General features: G+C 43.7%; 1 protein-coding gene across 4 annotated transcripts in view; it reads right to left on the bottom strand.

Annotated features, from left to right (window-relative positions):
* fggy (FGGY carbohydrate kinase domain containing) overlaps nt 1–1,126 on the bottom strand; it is a 278,408-nt gene extending 277,282 nt beyond the window's left edge. The window contains exon 1 of one of the 4 annotated variants that reach the window (XM_078218494.1): nt 1,031–1,126. The gene's annotated coding sequence lies outside the window, so the exon portion shown is untranslated. Of the gene's footprint in view, nt 1–572; nt 660–1,030 lie in introns of those variants that run through there. The other 3 variants (XM_078218493.1, XM_078218491.1, XM_078218492.1) reach the window with 3 other exon arrangements.
* Nucleotides 1,127–25,551: the final 24,425 nt, after the last annotated feature.

Genomic DNA, 25,551 nt, shown 5'->3' with positions numbered 1-25,551 from the left:
CAGCTGACTGACCACTGGTAAGTTTACATAAAGAAAGCAAAACCCAAACAAAAGTGGTAAATTAAACAAGGGCTGCAATTAATGGCATTTCTGGTGGTGGTGGTGCTGCTGGATTTTTGTTCTGTATTGGACAGTGAGTGGGAACCTCTGGAGTGACAGTGCTGGAGGATTTGTTGTGCTGTACTGGAGAGTGAGTGGGAGCCTCTGGAGTGACAGGATTTTGACCCAGCAACAGTGAAGAGACGACAATATAGTTCCATGTCAGGATATGGTGTAGGAGGGGAACTTTCAGGTTGTGATGTTCCCACACATCTTCTGCCCTTGTCCTTCTAGATGGTAGCAGTTGTGGATTTTGGAGGTGCAGTCTAAGGTGCCTTGGTGAGTTGCTGCAGTGTGTCTTGTTAGTAGTACACACTGCTGTCACTTTGTGTCAGTGGTGAAGGCAGTGAATGCTTAAGTTGGTGGATGAGGTGCAGGTTACTTTGTTCTGGATGGGGTCAAATTTCTTCAGGGTTGTTGGAGCCACACGCATCCAGACAAGTTGAAACTATTTCATCCTACTCTTGACTTACCCCTTATAGATGGAGGACACCAGAGTGGCAGACCCTGGAGTGTCTATGCTGCTGGATTAGTTACTGTTGGGCAGTGAGTGGCAAACTCTGAAGTGTCTATGCTGCTGGATTAGTCATTGTTGGGCAGTGAGTGGCAGATTCTGAGTGTCTATACTGCTGGATTAGTCATTGTTGGGCAGTGAGTGGCAGACTCTGCAATGTCTGTGCTGCTGGAGGTCGCCTCAGTTTGGACTCCTGTCCCAGGGTGCACGGCAGCTCCGGGCCATCGCCATGGAGACGGAGCAAGATGGCGGCTCCGGGCGGCCCAGTAGTGGGGTGGACGGCACTCAAACCCGAGGGAAATGGCGCAGCCAGCTCCGTATACAGCCAGCTGATCAGTGCGGTGCCAGAGGGAATAGGCAGTGTTTAGTATCAGGGAGAGTTTGAACCGACCTGATGGTGTAATTACTGTCACATACCCGCTGGCCGTGCTCTTCCTCTGCTGACTCTTACATCAACCCAGTCTGCTGCAGCTACGGAAAGCGGATAGAGCCAAGTGGACTTTGTCCTGGAATCATCCCACTGCAACCTGTCAACCAGCCTAACAGCAAGGCTGTGGGTGTGAACAATAAAGGGCGCCTTTTTAACATCTCTAATTTCTCTTTCCAGTCCCAGAGTCTGGCCCAATTTGATTTGATTTATTATTGTCACATGTATTGGGATAGTGAAAAGTATTGTTTTATGCTTGCTATACAGACAAAACATACCATACATAGAGTACACAGGGGAAAAGGAAATGATAAGGTGCGGAATGTACTGTTACAGTCACAGGGTGTCGAAAAAGATCAGATGAATATATGGTAGATTCATTCAAAAGTCTGATGGCAGCAGGGAAGACGCTGTTCTTAAGTCAGTTGGCACATATCCTCAGATTTTTCTATCTTTTTCCCAACAGAAGAAGGTGGAAGAGAGTATGTCCAATTTTAGGGTCATAGTGTTATAGAGGTTTACAGCATAGAAACAGGCCCTTCGGCCCAACTTGTGTGTGCGCCTTTTTTTTAAACCCCTAAACTAGTCCCAATTGCCCGCATTTGGCCCATATCCCTCTATACCCATCTTACCCACGTAACAGTCTAAATGCTTTTTAAAAGACAAAATTGTACCTGCCTCTACTACTACCTCTGGCAGCTTGTTCCAGACACTCATCACCCTCTGTGTGAAAAAAGTTCCCCTCTCTGGACCCTTTTGTATCTCTCACCTTAAAACTCTGCCCTCTCGTTTTAGAATCCCCTACCTTTGGGAAAAGATATTGACTATCTAGCTGATCTATGCTCCTCATTATTTTATAGACCTCTATAAGATCACCCCTCAGCCTCCTACGTTCCAGAGAAAAAAGTCCCAGTCTATCCAACCTCTCCTTATAACTCAAACCATCGAGTCCTGGTAGCATCCTAGTAAATCTTTTCTGCACTCTTTCTAGTTTAATAATATCCTTTCTATAATAGGGTGACCAGAACTGTACACAGTATTCCAAGCGTGGCCTTACAATGTCGTGTACAACTTCAACAAGACGTCCCAACTCCTGTATTCAATGTTCTGACCAATGAAACTAAGCAATGTTCCAAATTGTTGAATGATTTTTTTTCCCCTATAGGCCTTAGCCTCTTCTCAGTGTGCTCTTTCCATCATAGCTCAATTCGAGTCAGACCCAAGATTCAAACTGAGGACTTTCCTGATTTCAGTAGATTAGCATGCACCATGTGGTGCTTTCGCTAATTCAATCAGGATAACCACAATGTCTAAACAATACGAATAATTTATACTTGGGAAAATAAATAGTTGGGATTTTTAAATGTATTTATTTATGAGATTTGGTGTCACTAGAAAATTTGAGGGACAGCCTGCCAGGGTGATCCATTAGAAAATCTGGTTGGGGTGCTCTGCTGAGAGTGCAGAAACAGGAGGAAAGTGACTGTGCATGCAGCTTGGACTTTAAATGGGATTGCCGTGTATTAATAAAGGCCAATCTATCTTGCCCATTATCTGATGGCCCTTGAGTAGATAGTGGTGAACTGTCCTTGCCAACAGTGTTGTTAGGTATGGAGTTTAATAACTTTGACTCAATAGCAATAAAGGAATGCAATTATTTCCAAGTAAGAATGGTGTGTGATGCTTGAGACTTACTTGGAGCTGGTGACATTCCAAGGCACTTGTTGTCCTTGTCCTCTAGTAAATAAAGGTCACAGGTTTGGAAGCTGCTGTTGAAGAAAGCGTGGTGATTTGCTGCTGTGCTTTTAATGGATAGTACATGTCATGCTGGTACTGAAGCAATGAACATTTAAGTTGGCAGATAGAGTGGACTGCTATGTTAACATGGTGTTAAGCTTGAGTGTGGAGTTGCACTCATCCAAGAAGTCGCGAATGGTATTGAGTAATTTGTAATCATCAGCAAACAGTTCTGGCTTTATAATGGAGAAAATGTTATTAATGAAGCAGCTAAACTTGACTGCGCCGAGGAGATTGCCCTGATTAACTCCTGCAGAAGTGTTCTGGGAATGACATCTTCAGATTCCAATAGCCACAATTATCTTCCTTTATTGCCAGGTATGATTCGAACCGGTGGAGAGTTTACCCTCTGATTCCCATTGACTTCTATTTTGCTATGGCTCCTTCGTACCACATGGTTCCTGCACAAGATAAAGGCAGGTGTCTCAGTCTTGGACCTCCTCCGAGTGCTGTGTGCAACTTTCCCAGCACACTGATGGTGCACAGTTTCTGGACACATCAGTCATGCCTGCATTTTGAGGGGACTTATTGCTACCAGAATGTCCTGGGCTGGTATCACAGATTTCCATCATTCTCCCTGTGTGCTCTTAGACCTTTGTGGTGTGATGGAACCCCATTTCATCACGCATCTATATCTGGTGATTCTGAAGGGTTCAACTCATGAGGAATGCCATAAAATCAGAAGGTAAAATTTCCCCACTGCTTCTCCATAATATGACCCTGTTCAGTGAGCCCAAGCTTGCTGCCATCAGCCAAACAGGAGTCAGACATTCACATATGTTCTGTGAAATCTATTGAATGCCCCCACTGCATGTTATCACCATCTTCCTGGAATGTAGGGACCAGGGGCATTTGTTGTGTATCCATGACAGGAGCCTTATTACAAGGTATGTGCGTTGTCACCAGCCAGAAACAAGTTAAATATTCACAGATGCAACGTGAGGATATATGGAGTGTCCGCACTGCATGTCATCATCATCCTCTATGAATGTAGCAGCTGTGGGCATACCTACCTCGTCTGGACATCGCAATGGCCTCATGGCCATCATGATCACCTTTGAGAACCTCATCACTCATTCACGTTGACAGCGTCCTGGAGATGTGCAGCTCCTCCATCTCTTCTTATTGCAGTACCAGGTTGTGTCAGGCACAGCAGGCGAGGATGATGCGTAACACCCTCCGTGGACTGTATTGCAGGGCTCCATCAGACTGATACTGACACCGGAACCCCAGTTTCAGCATTCCAAAGGTTTGCTCCACCAATGTGTGAGTTGCAGCATGAGCCTTGTTGTACCTTCTCTCTCATACTCCACACGGGCACCATCAACCATGTCATCAGTGGGTAGCTCTTGTCCCCGAGGAGCCAACCTTGGAGCCTCTGTGAGCCATGGAAGATGTCAGGGAACTGAGAATGTAGGAGTCGTGGACACTTTCACTGGCAGTGGATGCCCTCCTGGTCCCTGTGGTGCCAAATCCTGTAGCAGGTAGCATATGTGACTAACCAGTTCGCTGGACATGCACAGTCTTCGGCAACACTAGTTCTCAGTTATCTGCAGGAATGACAAGCGCCATCTATAGACTCCGGGAGATGGCTCTCAAGGGTCTATGCCCTCCGTGCAGAGAATTCCTACTGCCCGTTGCTCTTGAGGGTTCTGCTCCTGCTTTTCGCAAGCCAAATACCGCCATTGCATTCTTCTCTGTCTTCTCTCCTGCCTATAAGCAATGAGGCAGACCACAAGATTATTAGCCTCCATCTACTTGGTGCCTCCTCACTGCAGTATCAGAGAGAGATATGCGACTGTCACCATTTGTCAGCTAAGGACCACCTTTTCAAGCCATCACCTACTGCTGCTTCTCAAGGCACCTTCATGCATGTCACAGGGTCTTGGTCACCATACAGATGCTGAATGTTTAGTGCACATGATGGTCCCAAAACCTCCCCAGTACCATGTCACACCACACCATTTGACTAAGCAGCAACACTTCCGTGGTTGAAGGCTGTTCGAGGGGAGGTGGGTGTGGTTGAACCTTGAGAAGAGGTGGTGGGAGTTGGGAACTTGTTTTGAGGGATGGGTTTAATCGAAAGGGAGTTGGCAGTGTCTGGCCTGTGGGAGCAAGTGGGGGGTGGGGGTTAGAATGAGGGAGAGTATGGGGGTTGGCCCTGCCATAGAGCAGTTCTGGTTGTGTTGGGCCTGCAATGTGGAGGGGGGGGAGATCTGGTCGCGGAAATCCCATGGGGTTCGTTGCGGGGGGACTCGGGAATATCAAGGGGCCTGGTTAGTAGGGGTCAGCTGCAGGGAGGGGGTGGGGGGGATATTAGTCAGGGTCTTTACAACCTTTGCCTGGAAGTTAGAAGAGATTTTAATTCTTCTAACTTTTTCTGGGTAATAAATTTGTGCAACATTCTCGTAACTATCCAACGTTTGCAATTGAAAGCGCACTTTCAGATGGTTCCAATCACAGGGCAATCGCCCAAAGGAACTTTCTAAACCTTGCCCAGAGTAAAACACTAGAACTGTGTATCCACAGCATTGGCAACAAACATAGCCTGTCTTAAATCCCTTAACTAGAATTTCCTATTCTTGGTCTCAACTTGGCAAATCTACACTTTATATTCTCTGTGACTTTAATGCTGTTTCTATATTGGGATGCTCAATATTCCATATAGTTCTCCTAACTTTAGCTTTGCCAATAGCGTAGTAAAAATTTATCATAACTTAAAAATGCAGTCTTTTTTAATGCTTTATCTACTTATACACTCGCTTTCAGGTCTTTTCCTACATCCACATCTTTTTTTAAAAATTGAGCAAAATCTCATATTCTTTCATTTGATTCCCAAATAAAGATAATTTTGTATTTATCTACATATGAATTGCATCTGCCTTTCTGTTCATTTCACCAACCTGTGTTTTCCTACCTGAAGACTTTCATTGTTTGCCAAGTGACTTGCTAATGAATCGTCAGCAAATTTCAAGACTGCACTCCCTAGTGCCAAGACTAAATGATCTATATTTACTGAGAATAAAAATGGACTCAGCACTGATCCCTGATCTACACCACGAGCTTTCTATGAGACATCAAATGCCTTTTCAATGTCCACATACACTACATCTATTTTTATTTATCGGACGTGACCTCTGTGGGGTGGCAATCAGAGTTGGATAGCCACGCCACTTGTATCCAACCTTAACTTTTACCTTGAATCTCTTTCAATCCAAACCCGCCCAATGTTCTGACTCAGGCCTGGCGAGATCCAGGCTGTGCAGCATGTCCCCAAGGCCTAGTGTCAAGGGCAGCTCAGCCGGATGTAAGGAGACGATGCTCCTTTTTTATGGCACTAACTGGTAAGTTAAAGGTCCAGCTCAGATTCAAGGTCCTTGACAGGCCAGGGAGAAGGAAACCATATATGTATGTAATTTTGAGGGTGGGGGGGGTGGTCAGGTCGAGGGGAATGGTTGGGGATGCTCCTTGGATGGGGGATAGTGAAAGTTGGTAGATGGGCCATGGGCGTCGGTGAGTCCTTTAAGGGGAACGTATCCCATGGTGGGAGATTCTGTCGGGGATAGGGGGAATGGGTGGGGATTAAATCCCTGGGGGTGAGGAATCTTTATGGGGTGGGATGCAGTTGGGTGTGGAGGGATGCCCGTGGGAGTGTGGGGTAAGTCTTGTGAGGGCCGGTGTGAGTCTGTACTATAGTTAGCCCAAAGCTGGAAGTCGTTTTAATCCTTCTAACGTTTTCTGGGTAACTATTGATATAACACAGTTGGAACCATCCAAAGTTAGTGATTTAAATTTTTGAATGGTTCCCAGTGCATTCCAATTGCCCAAGGGAAGTTTGCATTTCCCAGACAATTGCTGTACAAACCCTAACTTGGGAACTTCCAGGGATTTCCCCAGTGCATCAATGGGGTAACCCCCATTCACGCTGCCCTGGAACTCAGAAGTTATGGCCCATTCACATTAGGTTTTCAAATAACATTCAAACATGCCTTTAACAAATCTCTACTCACTGTCCTTAATTAATTCATGCATTTCTAAGTGTCAATTTTCTTTTACTTTGGTTATGGATCTATGAATTTAACCATCGCTGACATTAGACTAACTAGTCTATATGCATCCAATTATCCTTCTTAAATAAAGATGTCATACCAGTTCTACTCAGTCCTGTTGCACAATTTGCAAATTCGAAGATTGAACAAATGTTACATTTCTGCTACCTTCTCTGCTTTCTCTCAACAACTTTGATGCTTCAAGTTAGCAGCTGCGGATTGTTTTCAGATTCCTTCCACAGTCATCTTAAACAAGTTGTAAAATATATATTGCTATCTCTGCCATAATTTATTTCTCCACAATTGGAATTTCTCCTTTCCACCTTAGGTGGAACTAACCTTTCCTATAATTCATGCTGTTATCGGGAAAGAAAATAGGAAACATTTCACCAAGTGCAGTTTTTTAGATGTGCAGTTTGTAAGTGATTGGCCTATAAAATGTCTGGCACACTATAATTCCTATTTGGGCTAGAAAGAAGTGAAATACATGCAGATATGAATTGAATCACAGTCTGAGGATTCAGGGTAGACCTTTTAGGACGGAGGTGAGGAGACATTTCTTCACCCAAAGAGTGGTGAGCCTGTGGAATTCATTACCACAGGAAGTAGTTGATGCCAAAATATTGAATGTATTCAAGAGGTGGCTGGATATAGCCCTTGGGGCAAATGGGATCAAAGTTTATGGGGAAAAAGCAGGATTAGGCTATTGACAATCAGCCATGATCGTAATGAATGGCGGAGCAGGCTCGAAGGGCCAAATGACCTCTTCCTGTTCCTATCTTCTATGTTTCTATGGATTTGTGAAAAAGATAATAGCTTCAATCTTTCCAGCTTTAATGTATAACTAATAGAGAACTTTAAAATTATGAAAGATTTTGATACTGGATGCTATCTAAAAAAGCAACTCCATTCATATTAATCAATTTTTAGAGTTTAAAAATGGGAAAACTGCAGGAATTGTTTAGCTCTTTTACTTTTATGGAGATATTAAATAACTTGTTATTCCATTCCTCATCATGCCCTATTACCATGGATGTGTATCAAACATTGGTCATGGTGCTCAAGATCTGACACAAATGCTCTTTGCAATGTTTTCTAATTACTTTCTTAGTAAATTATGATATGTCTATGTGAGATGATCATAGTAAATTATGGCATTCACCACTATTGTAAATACAGCAAATTCTAAGCCGTTGTTTTCCCTTAGTTGTGAATCTATGCATCTTGGCTACTTCTACCCCATCTCGTCAGCTTCTGGTTTTACCTCCTTTGACAACAACATGATCCCCCTTGTTGATCTTCCAACCTGCTCACTCCACATTTTCAAAGTCATCTTCCAATATTTCTGCCACTTGCAACATTATCCCATTATCGAGCACATCTTCCCTTCCCTTCTCTGTTCTCCAGAGGGATTTTTCCCTTGAGAATACCCGACTCATTCTTCTATCATCTTGACTCCTGGCTGCCCTTCCCCTGGAAATATCTCATGCAACCGTAGCAGATGTAACACCTGTTCCGATCCCTGTACCAAGCTTATTTTGATACATGTTATTAGGTCAGTTCAAACTGGCTTTTGAACTGTATGCTTGCGGGAAGGAACCAAACCAACTTTGTGCAAACACAGATGGTATAATTTGTTCTGATAAGTGTGTGGCAGCCAATTATTTTCAATCCAAGAGTTATGAAAAATCTAAGCAACTCCAGCAACCAATGGAAAGATACTTAAATGGCTGAATATTTTCATTGAACTGAGTTTCCAAAAGGTAATCAAACCAGTTGAAAACTTCACATGAAAAAATAAATAGCTCACAGAGAGCAACACTTCAAGAACTTCTAGGTTCAAAAATAAAGGTAATAGATTAACAAATTGCTTAATATTAGATTAGGATTGTATCGGTGTTGCATTATTTGTTTGTTCATCAGTTAGAAAATCTAAGGATGAGGTCTGATGTGATGTCATACTTTTGAAAGCACGTGTAAGATTATATGGAGACATTATAGTCCAGTGCCTAAAAGCATTTACTAAATGGGTTAATTTCTATTGGTACATTGCCAATAGTTTCTCAAAGCAAGTACAGTCACGTGAAAAGTCGACCATTACAAATGAGAATGATCTAAAATATGAGAACTGAAACAATCTAGAATAAAAGTTATTTTAAAAAGGCCTCAATATTTAGTATGCAAATTTGGTTACCATTTTGTTTAAGATTTTCACCTGTATGATCTGATCTCTTAGCAGGTCTTTGTTGATTCCCACTCTTCCTTCTTTGGAATCAGTACAATTTCCATTCAACTCAGTACAAACTTTCTGGCCACTTTGAGGTCCAATGGTGTGAAATGACATTGCAACTTCAGATCTTAGCTATTTTCATGGACCTTTTCAGGCCCATTTCTCCTGTTCATTTTATTCTCCCAACTCCCTATTTTTATTGTTATTTTTGTATGTATCTTCCCATGTCCTTTCATGGCTTTACTTGGCTTTTTGCAGTGATATCAAAAGGAAACAAATGGAGTTCTTTGGACATCATACTGTGCAAAAGGGGTGTCTAATCAGTATTGATTATTAACAGAAGAAGATCAAGAGGCTTACAGCGAAAGAAGTAACTACTAGCATTCAGGACTAGCTTAAGCAGAACTCCAACAATGAGGTCTTCCACTGTTGCTCTGGTCAGAATGGAAGACCATGGTTGCTATTACCACTTGGCATGGCACTTAGAAAATAACAACTTAGCTTACTGATACACTTTTGTCTTTGAATTCCTCTTCATTGCTTCACTAAGATTACCTGAATACACCTTCAACCTCTTTCTAGTTAAAGTAGACTTAGTTTAGGCCTTGAAACTCACTAACCAATAGGATGCATTCTTGACCATTGCACCAATTACTGAGACATCGCCCTGCTGAGTATCATGGGAAATGTTTTTGTCCATGTTGCCCTTGTCAGACTGCAGATTTTGGCTGAACGTCTTTCCCAAACCCTACAGTGTATTTTCAGAATTGGAAGATCTGCAATTGATATAATTTTCTCAATCCAGAAATTCTGTGATCAAAGGAAAGCCAATCTATATTACCTTCATTAATCTCACCAAGGCATTCTGCCCTTGTGAGGCATTCTATTTAAACTGTTGGAGAAAATTAGATAGCCACTGAAGCTGCTCGATTTGATCTGTTTCCATGACAACATGATGGGTCAGATCAGCCATGATGGGTAACATTGAAACCCTTTGAAATCCACAGTGGAAATAAACAGGGTTGTGTTCTGGCATCGACGCTCTGGCATATTCTTCTCTTTGCTGCTGTCACATGCCTTCACATTATCTAAAAAGAGTGTCTACTTACATACCAGAACTGACAAAAAGCTCTTCATTCTTGCTTGCCTGAGATCCAAGGCAAATGTTCACCAAGACTTCATCAGAGAGTTGATCTATGCTGATGATGCTGCACTAACATCTCATACTGAGGACAACCTTCAGCAGCAAATGGACAGATTACCCACTTTCAGTTTTCACACATAACCCACAATTTTACTTTTCTAAAATCTTTGCCTTTGTTATATTTGGACTCTATTGTGTAAGATATATTTGTACAACAGTCAGATCTGGAGTTTGCAGTCTTGGAATTAGACTGTGATCCCAAAATTTCCGGTTTGCATCTTAAAATCCCAAGTAGGAACCTGATCTTTTATTCTTCATTACATCCGGACCATTGTCAAAATCTCTGTCTTCACCATCTTTTCCTTTTTTAATTCACAAACTTTATTTCATTTCCAAGTAGCTGTGCTATGGCTCCCATCTATATCAAGTCAGTACAATCTGACAAATATCAGCCAGTTACTGCGACAATATTTGTTTTACACCTCAAGCTTGTGTATATATGTCTGCCTCAATACTGACTCACTCAGACTTTCAAGCCCCATTTCTATCTCCAATATAAAGGACAACTTTATATTGCTATGGCCATTCTCACCAGTGGCTCTTCACCCTTTTTAACCTTCCTCTGCCTCCAACTCTGGGTTAGCTCTTATCTCTCGCCTCATTTACACTCGTTCCCTTCATTTGTTTCCTTCAGTTGTGCTGACTTTTCTCACGTGTCTACCTGAGAAGGAAGCAGGAGTGACTCAACCCCCAGGCCAGTCCATCACGCAAACCAGCCTCCCACCCATTGACACTGTCTACACTTCCTGCTGCCTCAGAAAAGCAGCCAGCATAATCAAGGACCCCACGCACTCTGCACATACTTACTCTCTTCCTTCTTCCATCGGGGAAAAGATACAAAAGTCTGAGATCACGCACCAACCGACTCAAAATCAGCTTCTTCCCTGCTACAATCAGACTTTTGAATGGACCTACCTTCCATTAAGTTGATCTTTCTACACCCTAGCTATGACTGTAACACTATATTCTGCACTCCTTTCCTTCCCTATGTACGGTATGCTTTGTATAGCGTGCAAGAAACAACACTTTTCACTCTATAATAATACGTGACAATGATAAATCAAATCAAATTAATTCCAGATAACATAATTCATATCAAATAATAAGACTTGAATGTTCATTTTGATTTTGTGGCATGCTTTAAAGACCTGAATTCATAGCTTTCTTGCATATGTTTCATTTTAAAAACCAGCACGCAATTTTTCAAAGGGACTTGAAATGCACTTTTTCACTCTGTCCAAAAAATACCTTTGTAAAAAGTAAGTTTCTGAGCATGCTGTAGTTCACTGAATTAACAGGAATAGCCATACAATTACTATTCATTTGAGGAGACCAATATTAACATTAGCTTTTGCAATTTAGGGATCTAAGGATGACTAATCTATAAGCATTGGAAGGAGAATATTCTCATAAAAGCTGGAAACTATTCTGCAGCTAGCATTTACAAGTGAATAGAATTGAGAACTGTAATGTAAATCTTAAATCCAAAAGACACAACAGAGGTGAACGATAGCCCCCAAATTCCTCCACCCAAAATGCTCCTGCAATCTGGGTGAGCAAGACCCTGCATTCTATTACCCCGCCCTTTTATTTCGTATTGGAAAATTTGATGGAATTGAAGTCACGTGCTTCTGACATCCACTCTTTTAGCATTGGCATCACAGAAAGATGCTGAACTGGCGGGGTGATTGATTTTCCTGGAATTTCTTCCAGCTCCCCTCACTGCTATATGCAGCTGGTGTGCGAGGGTGCCAGGACCTGATCCTGCTGTGAGTGGACCCTAACTGCAGTTTCTCAACAGTAATAAATTACAGGAAAAGGTACAATTTTGCAATCAAAAGCTTTTATTTGATTTGTCAAGATTCCTTTTTAAGTTAGTTTCGTTTTAGTTACAGTGGCTGGTCAGGGTCCGTCAGTCCCTTTTATTGGTTTATTTTGTTGATCATCGGTTACAAAAAGAGCATTTCAAAAGGGGATAGCTGGGACACTGGGTTGTGTGAGAACACAACTGTGGAGCCTGAATAAGCCAGTCAGTCACTCTGCATTCTCTCTCTCTCTTTCTCTCATTCTCTGTGGAAAGAGAGGAACAAAAGGCTTTGGCCAGAATCTTACCACTGTTCATGCCAGCAGGATTTTCCCAACCCACAGCAGTGAACAGAGATGATCTTGCTGAAAGGGAAATGTGGCATGAACGGCAGGTAAGATTGCACTCTCTGTCTGAAGAGAAGTTTCCAGGGTTGCTGCTCCATTACCATGATACAGTTATCCAATGGGAATTGCTGATTATCCACAACGTGTAGCGAAGGTGGCACCATTTTAGGCACATGGACCCTTAAGTAAAAATTCCTTGCAGATGCTCAAATAATGTAAATATATTGTGTGTGTATTTACTTAAAACATATAACATCTTCAATAACCAATAAAATAAAGCATTTTCAGTGATCAAAAAGTACTCTCATATTTTCTTTAAGTTTAAGTTTATTTATTAGTGTCACAAGTAGGCTTACCTTAACACTGCAATGAAGTTACTGTGAAAATTCCCGAGTCGCCGCATGCCGGCGCCTGAGGGAGAATTTAGCATGGCCAATGCACCCAACTATTTTCATCTTATCATTTTATTAAAAAGCACACAAAAAAGTTAGAATGCACATGCAAGCACCATGTGAATATGAGCATTCTGAACATATACCCTACAATAGCATTTATTACACATTTATTTCCAAATCAGAAATGCATTATCCATATTACCTGTGGCAGCCGTGCCTCAGTTGGTGTTCTCACGTGAGATGATGGCATCCGTGTCGATGATCCGGCACGTCTTGCAGAGGTTGCTGTGGCAGGGTTGTGTGGTGTCGTGGTCACTGTTCTCCTGAAGGCTGGGTAATTTGCTGCGGACAATGGTCTGTTTGAGGTTGGGCGGTTGTTTGAAGGCAAGAAGTGGGGGTGTGGGGATGGCCTTGGCGAGATGTACGTCTTCATCAATGACATGTTGAAGGCTCCGGAGGAGATGCCGTAGCTTCCCCGCTCTGGGGAAGTACTGGACGACGAAGGGTACTCTGTCCACCGTGTCCCGTGTTTGTCTTCTGAGGAGGTCGGTGCGGTTTTTCACTGTGGCGCTTTGGAACTGTCAATCGATGAGTCGAGTGCCGTATCCTGTTCTTATGAGGGCATCTTTCAGCGTCTGGAGGTGTCTGTTGTGATCCTCCTCATCCAAGCAGATTCTGTGTATACGGAGGGCTTGTCCGTAGGGAATGGCTTCTTTAATTGTTTAGGGTGGAAGCTGGAGAAGTGGAGCATCGTGAGGTTATCCGTGGGCTTGCGGTGCAGTGAGGTGCTGAGGTGACCGTCCTTAATGGAGATGCGTGTGTCCAAGAATGCAACCGATTCCGGAGAGTAGTCCATGGTGAGTCTGATGGTGGGATGGAACTTGTTGATGTCATCATCTAGTTGTTTCAGTGATTGTTCACCATGAGTCCAAAGGAAGAAAATGTCATTGATGTATCTAGTGTATAGCATCAGTTGAAGGTCCTGTGCAGTGAAGAAGTCTTGTTCGAACCTGTGCATGAAGATGTTGGCATATTGAGGTGCGAATTTGGTCCCCATGGCTGTTCCGTGTGTCTGGATGAAGAACTGGTTGTTGAGGGTGAAGACATTGTGGTCCAGGATGAAGCGGATGAGATGTAAAATTGCATCTGGAAACTGGCAGTTGTCGGCGTTGAGTACTGAGGCCGCTGCAGCAATGCCATCATCGTGGGGGATGCTGGTGTAGAGTGCTGAGACATCCATTGTGACGAGGAGCGCTCCTGGTTCAACTGCTCCATGTGCGCTGAGTTTCTGTAGGAAGTCCGTAGTGTGGCGACAAAAGCTGGGGGTTCTTTGTACAATGGGTTTCAGGATGCCCTCGACAGAGCCGGAGAGGTTCTCGCACAGGCCTACGGACAAGCCCGCCGTATACACAGGATCTGCTCGGATGAGGAGGATCGCAACAGACACCTCCAGACGCTGAAAGATGCCCTCATAAGAACAGGAAATGGCGCTCGACTCATTGATCGACAGTTCCGACGCGCCACAGTGAAAAACCGCACCGACCTCCTCAGAAGACAAACACGGGACATGGTGGACAGAGTACCCTTCGTCGTCCAGTACTTCCCCGGAGCGGAGAAGCTACGGCATCTCCTCCGGAGCCTTCAACATGTCATTGATGAAGACGAACATCTCGCCAAGGCCATCCCCACATCCCCACTTCTTGCCTTCAAACAACCACGCAACCTCAAACAGACCATTGTCCGCAGCAAACTACCCAGCCTTCAGGAGAACAGTGACCACGACACCATACAACCCTGCCACAGCAACCTCTGCAAGACGTGCCGGATCATCGACACGGATGCCATCATCTCACGTGAGAACACCATCTACCAGGTACACGGTACCTACTCTTGCAACTCAGCCAATATTGTCTACCTGATACGCTGCAGGAAAGGATGACCCGAGGCATGGTACATTGGGGAAACCATGCAGACGCTACGACAATGGATGAATGAACACCGTTCGACAATCACCAGGCAAGACTGTTCTCTTCCTGTGGGGGAGCACTTCAGCGGTCACGGGCAATCAGCCTCTGATCTTTGGGTAAGCGTTCCCCAAGGCAGCCTTCCCAACTCACGACAGCGCAGAGTCGCTGAGCAGAAACTGATAGCCAAGTTCCGCACACATGAGGACGGCCTAAACTGGGATCTTGGGTTCATGTCACACTATCGGTAACCCCCACAGTTTGCCTCCTGGACTTGCAGAATCTCACTGGCTGTCCTGTCTGGAGACAATACACATTTCTTTAACCTGTGCCTAATGCTCCCTCCACTCACATTGTCTGTAACTTTAAATGTAGCTGTAAAGATTTGCATTCTAATCAGTATTCTGTAACTTGATTTTGTGTCTCTGTATGCCCTGTTTGAGAGCAGATATCCACTCCATCTGACGAAGGAGCCGCGGTCCGAAAGCTAATGGCATTTGCTACCAAATAAACCTGTTGGACTTTAACCTGGTGTTGTTAAAACTGTTACTGTGTTTACCCCCGTCCAACGCCGGCATCTCCACATCATTGTTCGTTAACACCAATCATCCCCTAGAAGATTGCCACAAACAATATGCAGCAAATCTTCCAAAATTGGAAGATACATATTTTAACTTCAAAGTTGGCAAATTCCACACACACTCACACGCACGCACCCGCATACACACACACACACTGAAACAAATGCTATTATACTCAACAAATGCTGTTACACTCTACAATAAATATCCAGCTAATAATTGTCACTATCTATCGATGCTGTGGGGCAAGATTAATATTTTGTCTGTCCCTGAGTTATAAAAAGATTAATTATCAACATCATTTATCATGTTATTTTCCTGGAAGAGGGAGAGAGAGGGCAAAAGATATATTTTTGTTCAACTGCAACTATAAGAGCAGGTATCCAGCTATATATATATATTTATTTATATATTTTAAATGATTCAACAGGACTTGAACAAAGATAGTAACAACTTGGTAATTAATGATTGAAGATATGACCTGTTTTAGTCTTGGATTTTCTGCAAAATGATGAAAGAACAGTGTCACAAATTTAGAGGGAAATCATGTTCTGAACTTTCATTTTACTTTTATTGCAGTTTACTTTTATTACCGGGGTGATTAATAGTGGTCTGGGAAATAATGCAGATTTTCTCAGAATTGATAAAACACCCTACATTATTATTTAAGTATTCTGCACATACTCTTGAACTTTGCCCAGACTGAATTATTTCACGCTGCCTTTCCTTCAGGCTGGACACATTTGTTTTATGTTTTTTGTCACCTCCTTAAATGCTTTTAAAATGCAGGAGTCTTAATCTTGTTATATTTTTCATTTTGTTGCAGAAATACTACTTCAATCTACAAAAGGTTAATATGATGAATAAAGATTTTTCCCCCCTCAAAAGACAGTAATGCAGACTTTGTCAGTTTTATTGCAGTGTTCTAAAATCCCAAATGCATCACATTATACTAATGTTATTCCAGGCTGGTTGAATACACAGATAAGTGAACTTTGGAAAGTGTGGAGGTGAAGGACTCTCGCTGGCACTACATCACATCAGATTGATATCTTTCATTCCATGCAATGCATATAATCTTTGGCCCTGATTTTGTGAGATTGCTAAATTGGTGCTGTGCTTGGCCAGGATGGCACAGCTGCACCTGCAATGAGAAAGTCTGGGCTTGAATATTTTCTAAGGTACCGGTCTGTATGCTCACTGAACATGGAAAAACTGCAGAGGGATGCATTTGTTGGAGATCCTAAAATTGAATTTCACAAGTGATGTGCGCGCTTGGCGGGTGGAACTGGAAGCTGCCGTGTTTCCTGCTCCCGCCCTTGATCATTTAGGCAATGAGATATTATGCTGGCTGGTCACGTAAGTGGCAGCCAGGATGAATAGCGGCTGCATCGGGGTTAGTGGGGAATAGCACGCAGCGGGCTCTGTGTTGAATGGGTTAGGTGGATTGGCTCATGCTAAATTGATCCTTCGTGTCAGGTGGACTAGCAGGGTAGATACGTGGATTATCAGGGTAAATACATGGGGTTATGAGGATAGGGCCTGGCTGGGATTGTTGTCGGTGCAGGCTTGATGGGCCGAATGGCCTCCTCCTGCACTGTAAAGATTCTATGATTCTATGAATGGCAGCTGTAATGACTCAGGAAGCCTGACTGGAAAGGAACATAGTTTATTACAGAATGCAAAGTAAAACCACTACCACGGTGTACACACCAAGTCCCTGCCTGGGACTAGAGTTCAACAGGCCCAGTCCTGGGCCTACCTGATAAAAGGCTCAGGCTATAAGTTCCAACTGGGAAGGTCACTCACTGCCTATTACCAAGAGAACTCATACTCAATGAGCCCCACAGGGAGATCAATCAGTGATTCCCCACGGACCTCATGAGGATTATTACAGCAGCCCACCATGAAGTTTAAAGGCAGTGCTCTGAGGCCACTGAAGAAACTGGAGGATGCAGAATGTTCGCTGGAAGACACACCAGGTGAAAGAGAGCTCCGGTGGGCATAAAGTCCCTCATTTCTCCGCCGACCGTTTGCGAGCCCTGATGGTGGTGATGACAGTCAGGAGGGTCATCCGAATGCCCAAGGTTGGAAGGAGGCCATGCCACCTTACCAAGAAGGCCTGGACAGAGGTGGCAGTTGAGGTCAGTAGGCATCACGTGGTCCGGCGCTCCTGGATCCAATGCTGGAAAAGGTTCAGTAACCTTCAGCACTCAAAAGAGTGAGTTCTGAGTGGACATTGTCCTGTGTGGGGGACTATGGAAGGGTGCTTTTCCATAGTTGCAATTAAACCTGTGGTTTTTCAGGGAGTTTCAGAGATCACCTCTGCCCATGCAGCTTGAGGCTGAAGAGAAGAATCTGAAGCCCTGAGTCCAACAAAGGGCAAATGCTGGATGTCCAGCAGGAGAGACTTTGTTTAGATCCCTGAGGGTCTGTGTCCAATGGTCTCTGTCATGGAGGAGTCCTTCTGGAGCATGAGCCCTGTGTGGATCTTTAGTTCTGATCACACATCTCATCTCTTGAGAGAGTGGCAACTCTCAAGGAGAAGCAGTGTCAGAAATGCAATGAGGTGTTCCTAGGGTTGTGTTTGGACCTGTAAGCCTTCACACAGGCACTGACTCAGGAGATTACTGCCTGTGTGGCAGAAGGATGCAGCACCCAATCTCTCCAATGGGTGCCCATCTTCATTGGAGAGCAGGAGGTGAGGGCTCACCTCACAATGGCAAACAAGCTGGTTGTTTTCTCTGGGGCCTCCTCTCACAGCGCCCTGAACAAGGGCAGCATCTCCTCTGCCTCACGGCCAGTTCCCATGCCTTCTTCTGAGTCCACAGCAACTGACGAGTGCCCAGCCATGTCACTGAGTGAACTCTTCCAGGCAGAGCCTGCTCAGGCCCCATCGTCCAGAGGACCAATGTCAAGGCCATCTGCACAAGCAACCTGCCTCTCATGCCACTGACAATGGCGGAATGTCTCCCAAACATAGCACCTGCAAACATAAACAAAAGTGACCATGACCAGGGGTTTGCACAGGGTGCTTTTGTATTCTTTTCCTATCCTTTTTATTGGATACCACTTGTCACCAATCAACCACCCATCGAGGTGAGCCGGGACAGTGAAGAGTCTTGGCACTTGTAAGTGGCACTATATGTAGGCACTGCAGAAGCACTCCAGGTACCATGCTAAATCTGGAACTTGTGGTCACAGACTAGCTGAACGTTAATGAAGTGAAAATCCTTCCTGCTGACATAGGCATCCGATTAGCCAGCTGGCACCTTGATGGCCACATGGGTGCCATCAATGGCTCCCCGAATGTGGGGGAACAGTGCCTGGGAGACTCCACAAAGATCACTCGCTGCACCCTGGAAAGATCTAGAGGCATAAGACTTTCATGCCACAACGACCGTGAGAGCCATGGGCATTGGGTGTCCATCCACATAATTGGAGGCTAACCAATCACCTGGCAGATGGTTGTTACAGTTTCTCTTGAAAGCCATAGCTTCCAGCGGCACTGAACCTCTGTCATGTGCAGGTTGTTTGATTGCTGCCTATACACCTGGATAACTGGGCAGTGACGCCTTCCGTGGGAATATTCTCTTTGCCCTCCATGCTGGTCCTGTTTAACCTGTGCCTGTGCCAAGGGTGATACCTATGACTACCAGGCCTCCTCTCTCTTTGTCCCCTGTCCTTCATCTCAGAGGAGGTGCCCCTTACTGAGTATATCATATCCATCTGCAGGTATGCACATGGTACTGACCTGTGCGTAGAGGCAACAGAGAGGTTGAATCTCCGGTGTCTCAGGACAGCAATGTCCTGTAAGCTCCACACTATGATGAACCCAACACTGAAAAGATGCCCTCAATACTTACAAACAACCCCTCACCTAATGCCGAAAAACTCTTAACTCCTCAGCTTGCTTTTGCCCCAGCCTCCTTTTCTCTTGCATTTGATTGAGAAAAGTGAAAAAATGGTTTGTCCGCTTGCTTGTGTTGCCCATACGAGAAGCTTAAAATTGCTTGGGCAACATAATATACCGGTCAATTGGGAGGATAATTCACTCAAGTGTCTGCATATCAGTCAGCAGGTGTGCTGCCAATCTTCGCCTGCCAGCAAGATATTACACAAGTGCACGACGACACTGGGATGCGCAGCCAACATCATGATGTGCTTCCGGGTCAGGCTGCACCTGCCTGGTACACGTAAAATTCTGCCCTATGCATCACTTTTATGAAGCATTGTGGAAGCTAAATGGAGGTAGGCTTGTTTAGGTAGGCAACTGCATTGGAATGGCCATGAGAAACCATACTTAGTACTGTTTCTTTTTGAGATTTTGCTTCAGATCAACAAAGGAGGTGCTGATGGATATCATAAAGTTAGCAGATTGAGTCACGCAGGTGACAAATGTTTAGTTCATTGTACATGTTAATATTTTGAGGTAATTTTTAATTCCAGGAAGATGAAAGTTTAACTAGAAAATTGGATAAATGCAACCAAAGCAGCTTGGAGTCTATTACACTCAAAAGGTTGGGATCATGTTGACTTAAAGGATTAAAGGAAGGTAAGAGTCATAAATCAGCAAGTGGACTTACTTAGCTGGAAAGCTGGAGACCTGTTGGCTACACTGCTTGCAAAGAAGTGTCGTCCAGAGCCTTCTTTTTGTAAGTTAGAGCTAAATTAGAGTAAAAGTATTCAGTGAACTCTGAAAGGCTACATTTTCATGGAGCTGGGTGGATCTTAAGAATGTTCTCTAGTTTAATTCCCTACACTACAGCAGGGCAAGAGGTTGGATACAAAACAGGTACTGCTGTTTTCTGCCTCAAAGCAATTACAGAGAATTCCTGTGGAACTGAGAAAATGGAGAAAGATCACTGCTTCCACACTGGGAGGGTTAGGGCTTGTTATAGGGCAGTATCAGGGATTGTGTCTTTTATATTTTAATTTATATGTCCGTTCATATTTTATTTGATTTCAGTGTAATACATGCAGAGCTACATAGAGCAAGCCCAGAGAGCCAGGCCTCACCAGAGGGAAGGAAAGGATTAAGGCAGATAGTAGAGGCATGCTCTGCCGAAAGATAACGATTAACGCATGCTATCAACTTCTAATATACAGGAGATCGTTCCGAATTATCACGACAATGGGAGAACTTGCATTAAGACAGCTAGGCTCCATACAGTCTAGGGAGGGCATAGTCTTCAGTAAAACATGATCACCTAGCAGAGATGGGGGGGAACGATTAACACATCATTGTAAATCAGTTGGGCAAATACAACGCTTTGACATTATAATTGGGTAAACGGAACTGTCCAGAGAACTGATTAACGGAATTGTACTGAACAATGCAGTTTGCATAATGAGATTAGAAGAACCATCTTGTACCCAACTCGAGGAATTAACATGCTAATATAAACCTTTGCAACTCAAAAAAGTATAATAACCTGTACGAATCTACAATGGTCAGAGAGAACTCACAGGCAACCTGAGATTTCAGGCCAGAATCCATCTCTCCCTCATGCATGTGGAATAAAAACTTTTCTTGAAGTTCGACATGGTCTCCAAGGACTCAGCTCATTTTATTTCCCTCCTACAGGGCTCAACAAAAGCCCTGAGAGTTATTTATAGCTCAGTGCATTTGAGATACGGGAGTTGAGAGAAACCCAGGAGCAGTGCCAATTTGGTGAAAGTGGCATTCTGCAAGGGAATTGGGAGGGTGCTGCTAATTACAGGTGGGAATGAATCCTGTGGAACCCAATATCAGGAGAAGAGATAGAACCCTCTGGAGATGAGCGATCATTGAAGCAGTCTAAGTTGGAGGAGCTTTTGAGAGAATTCAAAGGCTTGAGCTTCAACAGTGAAGAGTTAAAATCCCTCCTGAGGGAGACAGAGATATTGGCTGGAAGCCTTGGACCTCACCCCGGCTGGGATTTTTCAGCCCCGTTGCAGTGAAAGGAGTTTTGGCTGAGTGCCAAATTCTACATTCTCGCTGGCAATGGTGACAGGGTGAATGAGATCAGAGCATCCTGGCCATTGTGTCTCACAGTGGTCACTGACATCTGGGTGTGTTGCTGAGAAATCCGCGATATCCATTTTGGTCGCGCTTGCCATTTAATGGACAGCATGGTGTGTTTGACCAAAGTTTGTCTGTTATTTCATAATTATGAATGTTAATTCTGAATATTGGAGCTATTGTTTTATTTTTCTGACTCTGTATAGTAAACTTTGTTTCGTTTGGAATCTTGAGGCTTTATTCTCCTAGTGGGTAACTGGGATTTTAAACTTTGTCTACTTTAAACAAACGTTACTGGTCCCTAACCAGATTGTAACATGTGAATCTAAGGTCTGTGGTACCTTGGAGCAAACGCACAAGAGGTTGAGTTGCATCAGGAGAATTATTAAGTAAATGTAATTCATTTTCTGAATCCTATCCAATGCAAATGTTTCTTTTCCCAGAACCACCAGAGAGGTAGCATGCAGACCAGAACACTTCTGAATTTAAACATAATTGCAGTAGACCATATTAAAACCTTGTGCATAGCAATTCAAAGTTGAGTTTGTAAAGAGTACTGCCAATATAAAAGATAACTTGCAAAGTCCTGGCATTGCAAAGTAGGTGGTCTGGGCATGTATGATTACAGTATGTTACAGAACTGACGAAGGAACGAGTTATCTTAGATCTGGTAATGTGTAACGAGGTAGGTAGAATTAAGGATGTTCTTGTGAAGGACCCTCTTGGGTCAAGTGATCACAATGTGGTCGAATTTCTGATACAAATGGAAGAGGAGAAAGTAGGCTCCCATACCAGTGTCCTCTGTTTGAACAGAGGGAAGTACGATAGGATGAGGGCTGAATTGGCTAAGGTGGAGTGGGAGAGCAGACTGGGAGGTAGGACAGCTGAGGAACAGTGGAGGATTTTTAAGGAGATCCTTTTCAGTACTCAGCAACAATATATTCCGGTGATAAAGAAGGACTGTAAGAAAAGGGTTAACCAGCCATGGATAACAAAGGAAATTAAGGAGAGTATTAAATTAAAGACCGATGCGTACAGAGTGGCCAAAAATAGTGGAGAATTGGAAGATTGGGCAAACTTTAAGAAACAACAAAGAACGACTAAGAAAGCGATAAAGAAAGAAAAGATAGGTTATGAAGCTAGGCTAGCTCTAAATATAAAAAATGATAGTAAAAGCTTTTACAAATATATAAAAAGGAATAGAGTGGCAAGAGTGAATGTTGGACCCTTGGAGGACGAGAGGGGGGATTTAATAGTGGGAAATGAGGAAATGGCTGAAACTTTAAATAAGTTTTTTGTGTAGGTCTTCACAGTGGAAGACACAAATAGTTTACCGAATATTAACGATAGAGGATTGGTAGGAGGAGAGGTACTCAATACAATTAATGTTACCAGGGAGGCAGTGCTTGGTAGACTAACGGGACTGAAGGTGGACAAGTCCCCGGGCCCAGATGGAATGCATCCCAGGGTACTGAAAGAAATGTCAGAGGTAATAGCGGATGCGTTAGTGGTTATTTATCAAAATTCGTTGGATTCTGGGGTAGTGCCGGCGGATTAGAAAACGGCTAATGTTACACCGCTGTTTAAAAAAGGAAATAGACAAAAGGTGGGTAACTACAGGCCGGTTAGCTTAATGTCTGTAGTTGGGAAAATGCTGGAATCCATCATTGAAGAAGAAATAGCAGGCCATCTGGATAAGAATGGTTCGATTAAGCAGACGCAGCATGGATTCATGAGGGAAAAGTCGTGCTTGACGAACTTGTTGGATTTTTATGAAGATGTGACTAGTGCGGTTGACGGAGGGGAACCGGTGGATGCAGTGTTTTTGGATTTCCAAAAGGCGTTTGATAAGGTGCCTCACAAAAGGTTGCTGAAGAAGATTGGGTCACACGGAGTTGGGGGTAGGGTGTTAGCGTGGATTGGGGATTGGCTATCCAACAGGAAGCAATGAGTCGGAATAAATGGGTGCTTTTCTGGTTGGCAGATGGTAACTAGTGGCGTGCCGCAGGGATCGGTACTGGGGCCCCAACTATTTACAATTTATATAGACGATCTGGAGGAGGGGACTGAGTGTAGGGTAACAAAGTTTGCAGACGACACAAAGATAAGTGGAAAAGTGAATCGTGTGGAGGGCGTAGAAGGTCTGCAGAGAGATTTGGACAGGCTGAGTGAGTGGGCGAGGATCTGGCAGATGGAGTATAACGTTGACAAATGCGAGGTTATTCACTTTGGAGGAAATAATAGCAAATTGGATTATTATCTAAATGGAAAAAAATTACAACATGCTACTGTGCAAAGGGACCTGGGAGTCCTTGTGCATGAGACGCAAAAACCCAGTCTGCAGGTGCAACAGGTGATCAAGAAGGCAAATGGGATGTTGGCCTATATCGCAAGGGGATAGAGTATAAAAGCAGAGATGTCTTGCTGCATCTGTACAGGGCATTGGTGAGGCCGCAGCTGGAATACTGTGTGCAGTATTGGTCCCCTTATTTGCGGAAGGATATATTGGCCTTGGAGGGAGTGCAGAGAAGGTTCACCAGGTTGATACCAGAGATGAGGGGTGTTGATTATGAGGAGAGACTGAGCAGATTGGGTTTGTACTCGTTGGAATTTAGGAGGCTGAGGGGGGATCTTATAGAGACCTATAAGATAATGAAGGGGCTGGATAGGGTAGAGGTGGAGAGATTCTTTCCACTTAGAAAGGAAGCTAGAACTAGAGGGCACTGCCTCAAAATAAAGGGGGGTCAGTTTAGGACAGAGTTGAGGAGGAACTTCTTCTCTCAGAGGGTGGTGAATCTCTGGAATTCTCTGCCCACTGAAGTGGTGGAGGACACCTCGTTGAATATGTTTAAATCACGGATAGATGGATTCCTGATCGGTAAGGGAATTAGGGGTTATAGGGATCAGGTGGGTAAGTGGAACTGATCCACTTCAGATCAGCCATGATCTTATTGAATGGTGGGGCAGGCTCGAGGGGCTAGATGGCCTACTCCTGCTCCTATTTCTTATTTTCTTATGTTCTTATGTGTTATTAATATATCAGACATATTTAAATACAAGGACAAGGAAGTGCACATCCAAGTAGAGTATACCAGAAAAGATTGAGCCCGACCATCTTGATGTTCTCATCTTGTTCAACCACAATGCTCAAGAAGATGTTGCCATGTTTGGAGAGTTAGTGCCACCATCCAGCAAATGTTCTTCATTTTTTATTACCCTTCCTACACAGGCTCATTTTCTTGAGTCTCACAGCAAAGACCACAGCTGCTGAGAAGATGCATAATAGGCCAAATATCTCATGATCTTGTGTCTCTTTGAAGGTATTGTCTCTGGATATGTTGCAAATTTCACCTTTTCCTTCTCTACATTATTCCCGAGATGAAGAGCCAGAGCAAATGGCACCACCGACACTGGCGATTCATGTTCCGTTGCACCGAGCACTTCACTTACTTTCAGCAGATGCTGGAACGCCAGACAATGTAGATGGTCAGTTTGTGGAAGGTCCACAATTCACAAAGGTGAGAAGGTAGAGGTGACTGGAGTTGAAGAGGAAACATTTGGCAGGTTCAAGCCCATAATGTTTGTCTACCGTATGGACAAGGAATTGGTATACTACTGAGCCTGTCTTTTCTTTAGAGTCAGAAGCAGAGGCATTTTCTATCAGTAACGAACAGCAGTTGGAGGTGAATGTGACATTCCTGCATGAGAAATAGCGACTGTGGCAGGAGCCATTGTGCTCTTATCTCTGGTGTTGCTCAGTGATTTATCCTTTCTCATCTACATACTTCAGTGGCTTTATCCAATCATTAGTTTTTACTTGGATACTGCAACACACAGCTCTACTCCAATTAAATATTGGGAAGACTGAAGTCCTTGTTTTTGGTCCCTGTTCCAAACTCCATTCTCTAATTACCAACTGCAATCCTCAACCTTGCAACAGTCTGAGACTTAAACTGTTCTCAACCTTGGTGTCATATTTGATCCCAAAATGAGTTTCTGAACACATATTCACTAAGACTGCCTATTCTCACATTTGTAACATTGCCCAACTTCATCCCTTACTCATCTCATTTGCTCATTCATGCCTATTACTTCTAAACTTGATCATTCCATTGCAGTCCTGGCTGATCTCTTAC

The sequence above is a fragment of the Mustelus asterias genome, chromosome 8 (assembly GCF_964213995.1).
Source record: "Mustelus asterias chromosome 8, sMusAst1.hap1.1, whole genome shotgun sequence".
In the NCBI taxonomy this organism is placed as follows: Eukaryota; Metazoa; Chordata; class Chondrichthyes; order Carcharhiniformes; family Triakidae; genus Mustelus; species Mustelus asterias.
This window is presented reverse-complemented; position numbering and strand designations above follow the sequence as displayed.